This window comes from Triticum dicoccoides, chromosome 6B (genome assembly GCF_002162155.2).
Source record: "Triticum dicoccoides isolate Atlit2015 ecotype Zavitan chromosome 6B, WEW_v2.0, whole genome shotgun sequence".
NCBI lineage: Eukaryota > Viridiplantae > Streptophyta > Magnoliopsida > Poales > Poaceae > Triticum > Triticum dicoccoides.
The window spans coordinates 697,797,949-697,812,545 of NC_041391.1; positions in this window are offsets into that span (position 1 = coordinate 697,797,949).

Sequence of the window (14,597 nt, forward strand, 5' to 3'; positions counted from 1 at the left end):
GAGCATAGGGCTTCAGCTCGAATGGTGACATAGCAATATTAGCCAGAGTCCTCATGAAGAAATCATGGAAGTTGATGGGAACGCCATGAATGATGTTGAAAAGCATATTCTTCATGATGCCAACGACTTCTTCATCATTTGAGTCGTGGCCTTTGATGGGACTCATTGTCTTCGTCAGAATTCGATAGACAGTCCGAGGCACATAGAGTAATTCCTTGACGAGGAATTTGGTTCTTGGGGCCTGCCTTGGCTTCAAATGCTTCATCAGCACTTGCATATAGTGATTTGAAAGTTCTGGTTCGTTGTAGATACAACGAGCATCATCAACTGGAGGACTGAGTGGTAGAGCATGAAGCAATTCAGTTACAGGTGCCTTGTAGTGAGTATTTTCAGACATCCAGTCTAATACCCAGGAGTTCACGTCTTCAGCGTCTCCGGTGATGTGCAGAGTTGCATAGAATTGAAGAATGAGTTCTTCATTCCAGTCACAGATATCAATGCAGAAATTTAGAAGTCCTGCATTGTGAAGAACACTGAGGACAAGCTCAAAGCCGGGCAGAGACTCCATGTCCACATGAGGAATATGTGCATGATCGAAGACTTTGTCTTTGTTGAAGAGCACTGAGGAATAGAAATTGGCTTGGCTGGCAGTCCAGAAATGCCTCTTCCTTATGCGAGCAGAATCATATGGATTATAATCAGTGAAGAATACATGCTCGGCAAGGAAATCTTCAGCCTTGAACTTCTGTTTGCTTGAGAACGGATTCTTTTGCTTTGGCAGAGGGATGTCAGTGAGTTGCATCACCACCTCAGGAATCGCGAGCTCAGGTTCTTCAGGCTGAGGAATTTCTTGTTCCTCAATAGGTGCAGTATGAGGATCAGCAGCAGCAGGTCCATCAGCACTAGTGACTGGAATTTCTTCATGCACAGAGAGAGTGGGTTGAGTTTCTTCAGAGCCCATTTGAACTGTTGGTGCAGGGGACTGAGGAATCTGTTGGATCGGGGTGAAGAGAGGAGTATTGGGATGCTAACTTTCCCAAAAGTCATCATTCATCACAGGTGTGGTGCACCCTATATCCACATCTTCATCTTCAATTTCCTCAACACCAGCCTCTTCAGCTGTGAACTGAGGCATAGCTGAGGAAATGACTGGCATTGAAGGGATTGCGTCCACTTCAATTTCTTCATCAATCTGCTCTAACGAAGCAGCAGAATGATGTTCTTCATCAGATCCGATGGGGATCTCATAGTCTTCTCCAAAAGGAACAAGGTCCTTTGATGGCATGGAGGAAATAGGAACAACATCAATTAGATTTTCGAGTGAGCTGGTCATTGGCTTAAGTTTCTTCGCAGCCGAAGAGTTTGACACAGCTGATGCCTTCCTTTTCTTTACTGCAGCTCGCTCTGCAACCTTGGTCTTCTTCACAACAAATGCACATGGAAGAATTGGAGTTGGTGTAGGTGCAGATGGAGCTGAGGAATCTGGTTGATTTTCTTCAGGCGCAACTGATGCAGTTGCCCTGACTTCTTCAGTTTCTTCAGGCGCACCACTAGTGGATGCCCTGGCAATTTCTTCAGCGGCTGAAATGGGATCATCAGCCCTGGAACTAGCATTTTCATCAGCAGCCTGAACTTCATCAGCGGTGCTGGCATGTTCTTCAGTCGACTGAGCTGAGACTTTAGCCTGAGGAATTTCATGTTGCGTCGGAGCAGTAACATTGGTGAATTTCTTCGTCAGGTTGACGAATCTGACTTTGGCTCCTTGCCAATCAGCATAGTAGGCATCAAAATCCTTGCTGAGGGCTTGAATTTCAGACTGAGCCTGGAGAAGTTCCTCAGGTGTCATTCTGACAACGTTTTTCTTCAGGAGCTTCTCCTTTCTGTATTGAGCTTTCTTAATCTCTCTTGCCTTTTCAAACTTCCATTTCTCTTCAGTGATGAAATGGGTCAGCATGTGACTTTGACCAGCGGTCAGATGAAAATCAGGCATGGGGGTGTTTGGATCCTTGTGCCAGAGATCAATATAATCGAGGATTTTCCTCGGATCCAACAGCAGTGGCACAGATGTGCCTTTGGCTCTAGCGGCCTTCACCTGTCTGTCTCTGATGATTTCTTCGAGTTCATCATCAGAAGCTTCATCATCAGAAGGCACATGGAATGCGACCTGTTTCTTCTTTGGACTTGGCCGAGGACCTCGTCCAGCTATTGCTTTGGTCTTCAGCAGAGTCGGGCCAGATGATGACTTTGGTGCAGCTGAGGAACTTGCTGAAACACCAGAGGCAATCGAGAAACCAGCAGTCCTTTGACATGTAGTCAGATGCACAGGAGCTGAGGACTTTGAAGGAGCAGTAGCAGTGTGAGGAATTTGCCATGAGGGCGCTGCTGAGGAACTTGGCCGTGAGGGCGCTGTTGAGGAACTTGGCCGTGAGGGCGCTGTTGGTGAAGCACTTGGCTTACGAGCAGGCTTCTTTGGCATGGATTTCCTCGGTTTGACTGAGGCCTCAGTAGCAGTAGCAGTGGCAGAATCCTCATTGAATTTCTTCACTGCCTCCTTGGCTTGTCTTGCCAATTTGACTTGGCGCTTAGCCCATTCTTCAGGAAAGTCCTCACCACGTTTGATGCTTGTGGGGTCAGCTACTTGGCCAGGTGCCAATGGAGCTCTTGGGCATGGAGGATTGAGGGAGAATTTCTTCATGTACTTTGGAGTAACATATCTGTATTCCCTCCATTCCCTTGCCCATCTCCGTTCAATCTTCCGAATGCGCACCTTGCGCTGATTTTTGTTTTCTTTGCCATATTTTGCTTCATCAGGTGTGCAATAGTCAGCATAAATTTCCTCGGGGATTTCAAACGCAGTCATAACCTCAGGTTTCTTTCCTCCTTTCTGCGGCTTCTTACCGTCTGCCATATTCTTCAGTTGAGGAATTTGAACAAATGAGTTCTCTGAAGAAGTATGCAGTTTTTCTTCGAGGAACGCTGCAAATGAGTTAAGTTGATGAGAACCTAGTGATTCAGCAGCAGACATGAGTACCTGTGAACAGAGTACAGGTGCGAGGAATTTGGAGAGGTCATATGCGTTCTGAGAAGGTTTTTGAAAAGAACAAGTTTTGAGGAATTTGACCAGATGAACCTTGAGGAATTTCACTAAGCGTTCTTGTCTTAGGTTCCAGAGTTGTATAGATCGAAGATCCACAAAATTAGGGAATCTTGAAGAAAATGGTTGCTTAGAGAAACAGTTCAAGATCATATGAAGTGTGTGGTGTTCGTATGTGTGAAGATTTGAAGAATAAACACCTTTGAAGATTTTCAGGAAAGCTTGAGAATCAAAGCGAGTAATAAAAGTAACTTTTAATTACCTGAAATGAAGAACACGACGAACTGAGAAGAACAGACGGGAAGTTCGTCAGGTTAGATCTTCCTTGCCCTAACTCGGCGGAGAAAGACAGCTACGGCGGCGGCGGAGTGAAGATTTCCGCGGTCGGCGGAGTACGACGGCGACGAGGTCGAGGCAACGAAGCTCTTCCTCACCGGCGACGATGGAGTAGTGGTGGCGCTAGGGTTTGAGGAGCTCGAGCGGGAGAGAGATGGTCGAGCGGAGTAAATGAAGTGAGGAAGGGGAGAGGGGTATTTATAGACACGGTGAAAAACTGTTCGCCCGAAGATTTAGGACGAACGTGCCCCTGCCCTTTCTCCTTCACGCAACATGTGTCACCCACGTACTGTGTAGTGGAGATCGTGTACGATCGTGGGTGAATAGAATAATGCATCGTGGGATGCGGAACAGTTTGAGCGGCAAAACCGAAAATTTGGATAAGATTTGTTTTATCAGTTTCGTTCGCAATTTCTTCAGCTGCCAAGGACACAGTGAAGACTTTGAACGAGTTTCAAATAGAACGCACATGAAGAATTTGTGAATAGATTGGGTTGAGTATAGCATAGAGGGGAAGGGTCCGATCACATTCACTTAGCAGAAAAAACAACTTGAAGAAGTAGCTATAAGTGAATCTTGTAGAGGACATAAACTCATATATATATAGCCAATGAAGAAAAAGAAGGAAACAGTGAAGATTTTGCAAAGTTGAAGAATTTAAAAAAACTGAAGAATTTCAAAACTGAGGAAAAACTCAAATTGAAGATTTTCAACTTTTTGTGGTGGCATGACCCACCGTATAAGAATGATGATTTCAGACACCGCGTACAATTGTCGTAGGGTTCTGAGAATCAAATTCTTCATTAATTTCTTCACACTTAGAGTATCATTATTCATTGATTGAAGAAAAACGTTTCTTCATGTGTTGCACATCTAAGTCATCAATTTTGCATAAGTGTTAGGATGTGTGTCCTTTTCAAAGAACATTCGAAGATTCTGAGATATTTAGCTCACACCGCAACTTGCTAAATCTCTTCTCATCCAAGGGCTTAGTGAAGATATCAGCTAGCTGTTCTTCAGTCTTCACGTGCTCGATGGAGATGTCGCCCTTCAACACATGATCACGAAGAAAATGATGACGAATTTGAATGTGCTTTGTCTTCGAGTGCTGAACTGGGTTGTGAGCAATCTTGATGGCACTCTCATTGTCGCAGAGGAGAGGCACATTCTTCACGTTGACGCCATAGTCCTTGAGCGTTTGCTTCATCCAAAGCAGTTGAGCACAGCAAGAGCCAGCAGCAATGTATTCAGCTTCCGCAGTAGACAGTGATACGCAGTTCTGTTTCTTCGAGGACCAACAGACCAAAGATCGTCCGAGGAAATGACAAGTGCCAGAAGTTGACTTGCAGTCCACACGATCACCAGCATAGTCAGAGTCAGAATATCCAATGAGATCAAAAACAGAGCCCTTGGGGTACCATAATCCTAGTGTTGGTGTGTGAGCTAGATATCGAAGAATATGCTTCACAGCCTTATGGTGTGATTCCTTCGGTGCAGCTTGAAATCGGGCACACATGCAAACACTAAGCATTATATCTGGCCTAGATGCACATAAGTACAATAAAGAACCAATCATGGAGCGGTATACCTTGTGATCGAAGTCAATACCATTTTCATCAGTGCATAGATGGCCTTTTGTGGGCATAGGAATTTTGACGCCTTTGCAATCTTGCATGCCGAATTTCCTCAGTACATCTTTGAGGTATTTCTCCTGAGATATGAATATGCCATTGCACTGTTCACGAATTTGAAGACCTAAGAAAAATTTCAACTCTCCCATCATAGACATTTGATATTCTTCACTCATCATATAGGCAAATTCATCACTATAACGTTGGTCAGTATAGCCAAAGATAATATCATCAACATATATTTGGCACACAAATAGTTCAACATCATAAGATTTAGTAAAGAGAGTAGGGTCGAGTGAACCTGGTGTGAAGCCATTCTTCACGAAGAATTCCTTCAATGTATCATACCACGCCCGAGGGGCTTGCTTGAGGCCATAGAGGGCCTTATTAAGTTTGAAGACTTTGTCAGGATTCTTTGGAACTTCAAAACCTGGGGGTTGAGCAACATATACTTCTTCCTCAAGCTTACCATTGAGGAATGCACTTTTCACATCCATTTGATATAAGATGATATCATGATGATTAGCATAAGCAAGTAATATGCGAATAGCCTCAAGTCTAGCAACAGGTGCAAAAGTTTCATCGAAATCAATTCCTTCAACCTGTGTGTAGCCTTGAGCTACTAGTCGTGCCTTATTCCTTACCACAAGGCCATTTTCATCTTGTTTGTTGTGGTAGATCCACTTTGTGCCAATGATATTATGCTTGCGAGGATCTGGACGTTTGACCAGTTCCCAGACATTGTTGAGCTCGAACTGATGTAATTCTTCTTGCATAGCCTGAATCCACTCCGGCTCCAAAAATGCTTCATCTACCTTAGTGGGCTCTGTGATAGAGACAAAAGCATAGTGCCCACAAAAGTTAGATAAATGTGAAGCTTTTGAGCGTGTGAGAGGACCTGGCGCTTCAATGTCATCGATGATCTTGTCAACTTGTACTTCTTTTGCAACGCGAGGATGAGCTGGTTGTCGTCGAGGTATTTGATCATTTTCCTCAGCACCATTGTCTTCAGCATTATCTTCAGGTGCGTCAGCTCGATGTTCTTCGCGTACTGGAATGAATTCTTCAGCAAATTCTTCAGTAGGAATGACATCCTCAGTTGCCTTGAACTTGATAGAATCCTCAGGTGCTGGTTCATCTACCACAGAAGGTAGGTGCTCTCTTTGCGAGCCATTAGTTTCATCGAACCGCACATCTACAGTTTCAACAATCGTGTGAAGAACAATGTTGAAGACTCTATAGGTGTGCGAGTCCTTTCCGTAACCAAGCATGAAACCTTCATGTGCTTTCGGTGCAAATTTAGAATTGTGGTGAGGATCTCTAATCCAACATTTAGCACCGAAGACTTTAAAATAACTCACATTGGGTTTCTTGTCAGTGAGGAGTTCATAGGCCGTCTTCTTGAAGAATTTGTGAAGATATACTTTGTTGATGATGTGGCACACAGTATCAATTGCATCAATCCAAAAATGATCAGGCGTTTTGTATTCATCAAGCATAGTGCGAGCCATCTCAACAAGAGTTCTGTTCTTGCGCTCCACGACGCCATTTTGCTGAGGAGTATAAGGAGCAGATAATTCATGAGTAATACCAAGTTCATCAAGATAGTCATCAAGACCGGAATTCTTGAACTCAGTTCCATTGTCACTTCTGATGTGCTTGATCTTCACACCAAAGTTGGTTGAAGCCCTCGAAGAAAATCGTTTGAAGACTTCCTGCACTTCATGTTTGTAAGTAACAATGTGTACCCATGTATATCAAGAGTAATCATCAACAATGACAAAACCATATAGAGAAGCAGCATTAGTGACTGCTGAGTAATGATTAGGTCCGAAGAGGTCCATGTGAAGCAATTCGAATGGACGGGTAGTGGTCATGATAGTCTTCGCTGGATGCTTGGCCTTGGTCATTTTTCCAGCTTCACAGGCTCCGCATAAGTGATCCTTGAGGAATTTGACATTCTCAATGCCAATGGCATGCTTCTTTTTCGCAAGCGTGTGCAAATTCCTCATGCCTGCGTGACCAAGTCGTCGATGCCATAGCCAGCCTTCTGAAGCTTTTGCAAGTAGGCACACGGCTGGTTGTGGTCCTGTAGAGAAATCAACAATATACAAATCTCCTCTCCTAAAGCCTTCGAAGACTTTGGAATTGTCAGCTTCCATAATCACAACACAGCGATACTTGCCAAAGACAACAACCATATCAAGATCACAAAGCATTGAGACTGACATGAGATTGTATCCTAAGGACTCAACAAGCATGACTTTGTCCATGTGTTTATCCTTAGAGATCGCAACCTTACCAAGACCCAATACCTAACTTTTGCCTTTGTCAGCAAAGATGATATGCTTCAGATGTGACGGTGATAAGGGAGCATCCATCTTGTCACCAGTCATGTGATTTGTACATCCACTATCGAGGACCCATTCAGTGGTTTTGGGTTGATCATCCTGCAGATGAATTAGTGTAACTTACAATCTCATATGCTTCATCAATGAAGAATATGATATCAAGTTCATCAGATCAATTTCATCAAGCAGTAAACAGATATAGCAGTATGAGGACGTGTGAAATGAAAGTTCATTTCATCATGGTTAGCCTGCATCCTTTCAGGCAATTTTGTCAGGTCCCCAGCAAATTCTTCAGACGTTAAGGCACGTCTGGAGACCTGACCCTGCAGAAGAGATTAGTTCTTTTTCTTCACCACCCACATCTGAAGGGGTGGCAAAGAGTTCATCACTCTGCGAGCACCATACGAGAATGGTGGCATAGAAGCCAAACAATTTCGTTTCACATATGAGGGGTTAGGGTAAGCATATGAATAAGCAGAGAAATTCTTCGAGGACTTATGAACATAATGATTTGAAGAATAATGTGCATATTCGTAGCCCTTAGCTTTACCCTGCGAAACAGAGTTGTTAGCACGATGATAGTCATATGAGGACTTTGATCCATTTGAGGAATTTGATCCTCGTGAGGAATTTGGTCCATATGAGGACTTGGATCCATATGAAGAATTAGGTCCATATGAAGAGTTTGTTCTGGGGTTCCTATTCTTCACAGGTGGTGTCATGAGGACATTCACCTGAAGACTTTCAACATAACTTTTGGGAACCCAGATTTTCTTCATAGGGGAACCGTTCCTGCAGTTAGTCCCAACATATCTAGCAAATACTTCACCATTCTGATTTTTGAATAGTTTATAGTTGGAGTCAAATGACTCATCAGAAGAATGAGGAGATTCACATGTAAAGCCAGATAACATGGATGGATCAACTGGAGGTCCCTTTGCAGCAACCCATGAGGTTTTGGGGTACTGCTCAGGCTTCCAATATGTTTCATCAGCATTAAGTTTCCTCTCAAAGGCAATACCCTTTTTCCTAGGGTTTCTGTTGAGGATCTGCTTTTTGACCACATCACAGAGAATCTGATGCCCTTTGAGGCTTTTGTACATGCCTGTCGTGTACAGTTCCTTCAGCCCTGCATCGTCAGTGATACTAGCAATGTCCTCAGATGAGGAATTAGTGATAGCAGAGGCAGGTGAAGAATTTTTAACAGTTGAAGCATTTGAACATTCAGGTGAAGAATTGGCAGATTCACGTTCAATGCACTTTAAGCATGGAGGAACAAATTCTTCCTGAGAAGTGTTGATTTATTGAGCAAGTAATGAATCGCGCTCCTTCTGAAGATCTTCATAACTCACTCTTAGCTTCTCAAGATCTTGATTTCTTTGAAGAAATTCATAAGAAAGTTTCTCATGATCAGATAAGAGAGTGTTATGATGACTTTGAAGGTTATCAAACCTAGACTGAAATCTCTGAAGATTTTCAGTCAGGGCTTTAGTGCGACCCATTTCTTCACCCAACATATCATCACTTTTGTCTAGCATGTTTTGAACCTTTTCAAGAGCCCTTTGTTGTTTTATAGCAATCTTTGCAAGTTTAGAGTAGCTGGGCTTGAGATTCTCATCAGATTCATTTTCACTAGATTCAGAGGAGGTGTATTTGAGTACCTTTGCACCTTTTGCCATGAAGCAATAGGTGGGAGCGTAGTCATCGTTATCTTCATCAGGCTTGTCGGTGGGGTCAGTTTCTTCAGTGTTGAAGATGGACTTGCTAATGAAAACAGTAGCGAAAGCCAGACTCGCCACCCCAGATTCGGATTCTTCAGACGCCTCCTCTTCCTCATTTTCCTCAGATTCAGCTTCAGAGTCCATTTCCTTGCCAATGAATGCCCGAGCCTTCTTGGAGCTGCTCTTCTTGTGAGATGAAGACTTCAAGGATTTTGATGACGAAGATTTTGATGATTTCTTCTTCTTCTTCGCATCATCAGAACTGTAATCCTTGTATTTCTTCTTCTTCAATTCCTTTTCCCACTGAGGACAATCTTGAATATAATGACCAGGTTTCTTGCATTTGTGGCACAGCCTTCTCTTATAGTTACTTGATGAGGAATCACTGCTTCTTGAGGATTTTCCAAAGCGACCACGTCTTGAGAACTTCTGGAATTTCTTCACGAGCAGTGCTAGCTCCTGGCTCAGTTCTTCAGGATCACCAAGGCTACTACCAGAGTCCTCACATTCAGACTCAGACACAACCTTGGCCTTCAGGGCACGTGGTTTGCCATAGCTCGAACCATAGAGATCTCTCTTTTCAGCAAGCTGGAACTCGTGAGTATTTAGCCTTTCGAGGATATCGGCAGGATCAAGAGACTTGTAGTCAGCCCGTTCTTGTATCATCAGACCCAGAGTATCAAATGAGGAATCAGGCGATCTCAACAGTTTCTTCACCACCTCATGGTCAGTGATGTCAGTGGCACCGAGGGCTTGAAGCTCATTTGAGATGTCAGTGAGGCGATCGAAGGTTTGTTGGACATTTTCATTGTCGAGTCTTTTGAAGCGGTTGAAGAGATTTCGAAGAACATCAACTCAAGAGTCGCGCTGAGTTGAGACTCCTTCATTCACTTTGGACAGCCTATCCCAGATAAGCTTAGCAGTTTCCAAAGCACTCACTCTTCCATACTGTCCTTTACTTAGATGGCCACATATGATATTCTTCGCTTGAGAATCGAGTTGCTTGAATCTCTTCACATCGGTAGCGTTCAGTGAGGGTGAAACAGAGGGAACACCATTTTCCACAACATACCAGAGATCGTTGTCAATTGCCTCGAGATGCATTCGCATCTTGTTTTTCCAGTAGGGGTAGTCCGTTCCATCAAAGGTAGGACACCCAGCCGAGACCTTGATCATACCTGCGGTCGACATAACTAAAACTCCAGGCGGTTAAACCAAAATCACACAGAACAAGGGAGTACCTTGCTCTAATACCAATTGAAAGTGCGTTATGTCAACTAGAGGGGGCGTGAATAGGCGATTTTTATGAATTCTTCACTGAGGAATTTGCCAGTGAGGAAATTCCTTAGCGAAGAACTATTAGCAGCGGAATAAGTACTCAGAAGTAAGCATAACAGAATACAAGCATGTTCATCATGATGAAATGAAGACTAGCATAGAGTACAGAAAGCGTAATCACAGGATAACACAAGATGAAGACAAACAGACTGAAGAAATTGAACTGGGGAAATTGAGAAAGTCTTCAGTCAAAGTCTTCAAACACAGATATGAACAAACACTCAACACAGTAATGAGGAAATGAAAGGGTTGAGGAAATAGAACCAGTAGGTTGGTGAAGACAATGATTTGGTAAACCAGTTCCAACTGCTGTCTCAGTTGTATGCCTGGTTGGAGCGGCTGAGTATTTAAACTCGAGGACACGCAGTCCCGGACACCCAGTCTCTGAGCACGTAGCTCAGGACACCCAGTCCTCACCGTATTCTCCTTGAACTAAGATCACACAGATCCCGTCCAATCACTCGTGGTAAGTCTTCAGGCGACTTCCAAACCTTCACAGACTTGGTCACTCGGTGATCCACAATTCCTCTTGGATGCTCTAGACCTTGACGCCTAACCGTCTAGAAGAAGCACAGTCTTCAAAGGTAACAAGCGTCGGATCCACGCAGGATCAATTTCTTCAGTGATGCTCAATCACTTTGGGGTTTGTAGGTGTTTGGGTTTGGGATTTTCCTCACTTGATGATTTTCGCTCAAAGTCCTCGGAGGATGGGTTGCTCTCAAATGACAAGTGTCAAGTTCTCTCGGAGCAGCCAACCAGCTAGTGGTTGTAGGGGGGGCTATTTATAGCCTAGGGAGCAGCCCGACATGATAAGACATAAATGCCCTTCAATGATATGACCGTTAGGTGGATAAGATATTTTGGGACAGCTGGCGCGCAGCACAGCAACGGTCGGAAATTTGACTCTCAAATTCCTCAGGGCTATCATGTTCCTCACTGTGTAGGTAATTCGCACTGACGAATTCCTAACTCCTCAGTCAGAACAAATTCATCAGCGACCAGAAGAACTTTGTCTCTGTCACTGAAGAAAATGACTGAACTGTAGGAGATTTCCAAAGGCTTCACTCGAAGGGATTGGTAGGTGTAGGATTTTGAGTTGAGCATCACTTGGAAATTTTTCCTTAGTATTTCCTCGACCCCCTTTAACAGTACGGTGTTTCCTACGACTCAAGAAAGAGAAAATGAAACTACGAAAACAAAAGTCTTCACGCTTCATGTTCCACAAATGAATATCAAGTCTTCAAGGTCACACCAATTTCTTTACTTTCAAAGTCTTCAGAAAGTCTTCAGAATATCAAAGTCTTCAGTTGAAGAACTTCATTTTTAGGGGTCGACTTTCTCTGCAAATATCAAACTCCTCATAGACTTATAGACCTGTGTACACTCATAAAGGCATTAGTCCCTTAACCTATAAGTCTTCAATACATCAAAATCACTAAGGGGCACTAGATGCACTTACATAGCCTCACATCCCTGTGTATGCGCAATGCGGGGTCGCCACATTACTTAAAGATAGATTTATTCCATATTATTGTGCAAACTTTTGCCTCTTTGTCTCTACCTCAATCCCAGGGCTCACTGGTACCCGAGACTCCCAAGATCTGGACAGAGAGGTAAAGTGCAGAGGTGACACTAGGCCAGTATGGTAGGCAAAATCAAGTCTCTGGGGAGACTATGACACACTCAATGTGTTGGTCTAGATATTTTGTTAATAAACAAGGTAACTCCACGAATCGGATAGGGTTGAGGTTGAAAAATAGATCCTCAATGTCGGAGGGAGTCGGTCGTGTTGTTATTAGTATGCATCTCCCACATAATATGTTCAGATGATATATGTAATGGTGTTTACCGCTGCCATTGTTGATTAACACTTTGAAATAACAAAGTACTTGAAGGTACTTATTCACTAAGCTTAATTCACTTCCTAGATTTGATAAATCCATTCCTATGGTCTCTATGGAGGGAGGCTATATCTACATCCGAAACTGGGTCAAAGGTAATCAACCTTTTTTCTGCCACCGTTGTTGGGGAAGTATTTTTCCTACCCTAGTGAGGTTACTAGAGTCTTGTTATTTATTTTAGTTTTAGTTTTTATTTATTGTCATTGTTATTTTTATTTCCCAAGTTAAGAAAACACAAAATCATTGTATTAAATCTAACAAAAAGCTTGTGATGTTTGCTACTCCCAATAATGATTATATGTGTGCACTTATTGCACAACATGATGTAAAAAATGAGAATGGGATAAAACCAAACCTACTAACTATGGTTCAGCAAAACCAATTTGAAGGCTCTGCTGTGGAGTACGCAAGTATGCATATGCATATTTTTACAGAACTTTATGACATGACTCGCATAAAAGATATTGATCCCGATGCACATAAACATTACACTTATTTCCTTTCATTAATAATTTTGCCTAAATAATGTCTAATTAGTATTATCTAAAGGAGCAATTAGTTTCTCCAATATGTTCGTGACTAAATATTTTCTACCTGCAAAAATCGTATAACCACATGCTAATATTTCAGCTTTTAGGTAGGAAGACCGCGAGCCATTGGCGCTTGAGTGCAAATGCATGAGGAAGGCGTTAGAAACTTTCCTAAGCATGGCATCAAAGGAATGGCTAATCCTTAATGTATTTTATAATGCCTTAAACACTTTATCAAACAACATGTTTGACATTGTCGCAGGCGAAACTATCATGGGAAAACAGGCTACTCAAGCATATGAACTCCCGGATGATATGTAAGAAAAACCATGCTCAATGGCATGTTAATAGATCCACGTCTAGGAAGGTAAATGACATCAATGAACAAAAGAATGAAGAGCTTATGGTAAAAATTGGTGAGCTCATAGGGTATGATAAAAGGTAAAGAGAAAGTCCTCATAAATGATTTTGTGAAGCTAATGCCAGTGATGTCAACTTTATTGCTCGCAATACTTACAGTCATGGGTGGAAGGATAAAAAAATGGTTCTAATTATAAGAAACAACCATATCCTAACACTGCATGAACACCGAATAATTATAATTGAGGGGATAATAACGCTAATCGCCAAACCCTAGAGAAAACCCTCAAAGCTTTTATTACTACCTAACTTGAGCAAAACAATACCTTTACGCAAACTCTTGAAAGCTCATGATTATTGTCTTCGTCAAATGACCCATAAAGCCAGACTAACAACTGATGTGCATGATCCTCAAGAATGAACGCGCAATATGGAGGCACAAGTTGTTAAAATAGCTAAGAGCAAAACCCTCATCGAAGCCAAATTTCCAGGTAAACTGGAACCAAATCCGATATAAACAGTAAAGATGATGAGGAATGATGAAGACATGTCTGAAATACTTGACAACAATTACATTGTGAAAGATTTCGCTAAAATGACGAATTTTTTGAAGAAACCAGTTCTGGAAGGATGAGAATATGAACCCCACAAAAAATGCATTCATCTTGTTCCCACAAACTTACACGCATTAAATTGGGAATATAAAAGATTGATTGATAAGTTGTTGGCTCAACAAGAGGACATATTTCAGCCTACTATTGAACTAGAGTTGGGAATTAACAAGTTCAAAGCATGATGTGATCTAGGGGCTAGTGCTTCCATCATTGTAAGTCTTTATATGACAATCTTTTTTTATTAGCAAGCTTAAATTGAACATTGTTGATTCCACTCATAAGCAAGCAGTGGGTGTCAAAAAAACATTTGTGTGCAAATTAATGGACGTCTTACTCTTATTGATCTAGTCATAGTGGATATACATGAAGATCTGATTGACCCTATAATTCGTTGAAGTAAATCACAACACAATGAAAAGGGGATCAGGGTAGGGTTAATAAGGATGTGAGCTCTCGGCCTTTTTTGTGTGAATTGACTGAAAGATGAGGATCAGTGGCGAAGGAACGCCGGCGACTGCCAGAGTAGCTTGTTATGTTGCAGGAACCCAGCGACAACGATGATGGCTACAGATTATGCCCTCCTCTCACTCCCATGTGTTTGAATGGATGAGGAAGGGGAAACTGAGTGAACAGATGAGAAAAAATTGGGTTCCTACCTTTTATATCCCCGGGGATCAGCTCGGAGCCGCACAGACAAGCTCTCGGGAGCGGGGAGGATCAT